This window comes from Garra rufa, chromosome 2, assembly GCF_049309525.1.
Source record: "Garra rufa chromosome 2, GarRuf1.0, whole genome shotgun sequence".
Classification (NCBI taxonomy): domain Eukaryota; kingdom Metazoa; phylum Chordata; class Actinopteri; order Cypriniformes; family Cyprinidae; genus Garra; species Garra rufa.
In genome coordinates, this window is record NC_133362.1 from 8,049,343 (window position 1) to 8,054,134 (window position 4,792).

Below are 4,792 nucleotides of genomic sequence, written 5' to 3' on the forward strand. Positions count from 1 at the left end.
AATATGTGTGGAAGCTTTGGAAAAGGGCAGCAGTGTGTCGTTGGCTGCCAGCTGGAAATGTGGCTTGTTTGGATTAAGGCTTGGTGTGTGTTTGTATTGTTCGTGTGAATGTAATTTAAGACCGTAATCAAATTCCATTTTTGAAATGTAGTTTTTAGAAAATGTTTTTTTATTTGCTCAGCAACTAGCACAGATTTAAAGTGTACAAAGGTGTCAGCAGTGTTATTTCAGTATGTGAACTTATAGTTTTGTTAATATTTTGAGGACTTGATTTAAGAATATTATATTTAAAAAATTACAAAAATGCATTATTGATTTCAAGCCTTTGTTTTTATTGTCTCAACCACATCCCTCTGTCTGATTACGAGGCCCAGTCTTTGAAGCTGTGAATTAGGATGGCTGTTAGTGTGTTTACTCATTGACTCCCGGATCTTTACCTCATTGTTGCCCTTCAGATGCCCCTCTGCCTCTAATCCGCCCTGGCTTAACTACCATCAAACCTCAGCCATAGAGATCCGGATTTCATTTCCCCTGTGCCTTATGTGAGAAGAGTAGGATGAGAGTAAGTAAATACTTTCTTATTGAGATCCACCATATGGACTTTGGAAATAGAAAGTGAGGTGCTACATGGCATGAAATATGAGTTTTGTTATATACACTAGGCCTAAACCGTACCATCACTGGCACAAAATTTGGCACAATGAATTTCATCCGCATCTGAAACAGATAATACCATTGATATTACCTGAGAAGTTAACATACAAGGTTATATGATAGGGTTTACCCTCTTTAACTTTGTTGTTATGCTGTTTTGTGTTCATCTGCTTCTCCCACTTGCTATTTTAACATTGACGATCACTATATATACAATCAGATACAACAAAAAACTTAATAAATACTTATGACAGTATATATACTGATAAACTAAACATGCACTTCAATTTTAAGAGATGACTGGATGCTTCCAACTTATTTTCCTTGAACTGTCACCAACTGAATTGCAGTGGTCAAACTATTTAAAAATAAAAAATAATAAATTAGGCTAGAAACATGTATTTTGAGGTGCAGCTTGTCATATTAATTGAGTGTTTCACTAGTTATCAGTAAATCGGTTACCTCACCTGAATATGTTAGCAGATTTTTGTTGGATGTTATCTTTGGAATGGAAAAATTGATATTTTATTTGTAAACATTAAACTTTTCTGGCTTATTTCAGTTAATATCATAAAACTAGCGAGCTACACCAGTAAAAGTACTGACAGTTTCGTGTAAAAATGTCTGAAGACGTGAAAAGCAGAGGAACAGACAAACTGATTCAATTGAGTGAGTCATTTGCGCTGGAACGGCTCCGATTGATTCAAACTTGTGACTTCGATCATTCAGTTGAAGCAATTCACTAGCAAAATCAAGATCAAATGAGCCATTCAGTTTCGAATTTCGACATCGCCTGCTTGTACTGATTCTAAAAAGCACGTAGTTATAGATGAAATTGAGCTTTTCAACACTGCAAATCAATTAAACCGTTGGGTCACAAAAGGATTCAATATTATTTGAGTCCGACTTCAAATCGTGAATCAATTCATTTAGAGCGAAACCTTAGAGCGGAACTTCAGAGCGGAACTTCAGAATAGAATGTTTCGCGATAAGCACTCCAAATCCTAAACTGAAATGATGGTTCGCGAAACATTCTATTCGCAAAATGATTCACGAACCATCATTTCAGTTTAGGATTTGGAGCGCTGATCGCGAAACATTATATTCTGATGTCAAAGCTCCGAATCCTAAACTGAAATGATGGTTTGCGAATCATTTTGCGGATAGAATGTTTCGCGATAAGCGCTCCAAATCCTAAACTGAAATGATGGTTCGCGAAACATTCTATTCGCAAAATGATTCACGAACCATCATTTCAGTTTAGGATTTGGAGCGCTGATCGCGAAACATTATATTCTGATGTCAAAGCTCCGAATCCTAAACTGAAATGATGGTTTGCTAATCATTTTGCGGATAGAATGTTTCGCGATCAGAGCTCTGAATCCTAAACTGAAATGATAGTTCGCGAATCATTGTTCAGATTGTGGCGTCTGAATCATTTGATTTAGATCAGAAGTTTGGAACTTCGGGCGGGTTCGCGAATCATTTTGCAAATAGAATGATTCGCGATCAGCTCTCCGAGTCCTAAACTCAAATGATGGTTCGCGAATCATTTTGCGAATAGAATGTTTTGCGAGCAGAGCTCCAAATCCTAAACTGAAATGATAGTTCGCGAATCATTATTCAGATTGTGGCATCTGAATCATTTGATTTAGATCAGAAGTTTGGAACTAGAGACCTGCAATCCCGCGGGAGTACCGCGGGACCCGCGGGACCCAATGCAACAGAGTGCGGCGCGGGACGAAACTTGATGGGCAAGTGCGGGTGCGGGCGGGTAGAGACTCGTGTGTGTGCGGGATGCGGGAAAATAAAATGATTCGCGGGACTCCCGCAAAATAGAAAAATCTAAATATAAAATATCTAAAAACAAAAAATTTGTATTCACCTATTGCACAAAAGCTGCAAGAACAACATAAATATGATTAGTAAGCATGAGAATAGGCAGTTTCGATTTAAAGCTTGTTTGCAGCGTGAGGAATGTAGCCATCTCCTGATTTCTGGAACGCATCGCCAATCTGTGGTGTTCAAGTTAAAATCCTCTCACTGCTCAAAAGTTTTGAACAGTGCTGAATATTGCGTGCTTAGGAATTACAACACACAAAGTGTAGACATTTATGAAAGGCTAATTGTGCATAATATCAATTGTGTTATAAGAGCTTTATGAGATTGCGTACTGAGATGTCAGCTTTAAAGGAGCTTTGTTTGTTTGCATTCTGCCGTGGATGCACGCAGTAGTTCATGTTTGCTTTTTTGTTAAGAATAACAGTGGTTTGTGAATGTTGATGCTTAGCCTAAATAACAAATATTTTATCCAAAGCATTTATGCTGGGGTCTAGTGGAACTTACAAGATGTTACAGAACTTTTTCATGTAAATTCAACTGATTGATTAATTTTATGCGGGCTTTTGCGGGCGGGAGCGGGACAAAACATGAATGTCGCGGGCGGGAGCCGGACGAGATAACATTTATTTCCGCGGGCGCGGGACACAATCTTGCGGGAGCGGGACTGAAAAATCCGTCCCGCGCAGGTCTCTATTTGGAACTTCGGGCGGGTTCGCGAATCATTTTGCGAATAAAATGATTCGCGATTAGAGCTCCGAATCCTAAACTGAATATTTGGTTCACGAATCATTATCCAGATCGGTACTTTGGACCGCGGATCGCAAATCATTTGATTTTGATCGGAACCTCGGTGCGGCTTCGTAAATTATTTGATTTAGATCAAGGACTTTGGACCGCAAATCATTTGATTCATAGCAGATTCATAAATCATTTGATTCAGATTTTTATATATCCAGTTTACTACAAATAGCATGGTTAAATTATAGAGTAGCAGAACCATTGTTAATTTGTGGTTACCATGGTTTAACTATGGTTACCATGTTTTTTTTCACTTTAAGAGGACATAGGATGAATACAGAGGTGTTTTCACTGCTTTAGGATTAACAGAACTTTAGTTTTTAGATCAATTTACGTGATCCACTTTGAATAAAAAAAAAAAGATGTTTAGAGCCAGACTTTTGTCTGTTCATGTATGTGAAATATAGCTAGCAGGAAACACATATTAAATAAGTTATATTTAGAAGAACCATTTTTAGTTCCAAAAAGAACCATTAAGTCAAAGGTTCTTTAAAGAACCATCTCTTTCTTACCTTTTTATAATCTGAAGAACCTTATTTGCCACAAAGAATCTTTTGTGAAACAAAAAGGTTCTTCAGATGTTAAAGGTTCTTTATAGAACCATTTAGACAAAAAAGGTTCTTCTGGCATCGTGAAGCACCTTTATTTTTAAGAGTGTATGTCCATAAACCTTTGTGAAATTTGGATTAACTCTTTGGATTAATTAATCTGTTGTTTGACCTCTTTATATTTAAGGAGAGAACATTGTACAACAGTATTTATTACGATTTCTGTTTTCAATAATACTGAACTTTCAACTGATCAAAGGAACCTGAAAATAAATAGCAACAATATTAAGCAGTATTAACAGTTTTCAAAACTGATAATAATAAGAACCACTATTAATAATGAGCAGTGAATCAGCATTTTAGAGTGATTTCTGAAGGATCATGTATATGTGTCTGCCAATGTATTTCTTCTTTTATGTATTCTGTACTGTTGTGTGTACGGATGTCCGTCGGATAGACTTGGTGTGACAGTCCTGATGTTCACGGCTTGGTGGTCTCACCAAGACCCCGGCCTCCCTTTTGAGACTAAACCACATGGTCCAACACTCCCAGCAGAAAGCGGCTCTGCAGGAACACATCACCCACTGACCAGACAAGCTGGCACACAGATGGACATCTCACCGAAATACACACAAAAAACACGATCCCAAATTATAATGATGGGGTCATGCCCGGTGCTATTGTGAAATCGACATTCGAAAAAACAAACCTAAGATCAGAGACATTTATTAGAATGCTGCTCTAATAAATGAAAAAGTATAAAAATAAAAAGTACTATTCCCCGAAGTATGACTGCATTATTCCTTTACACGTTCGTGGAATAGTTTTCATATCAAAAAATACTTGAACAACTGTATTATCTGTCCCTGTCAACAAAAAGCACTATGAGTTTTCTTCTCATAAAGACGCACTTGCTGAGACATTCCCACAACTCTTTGGGTATCCAGGTG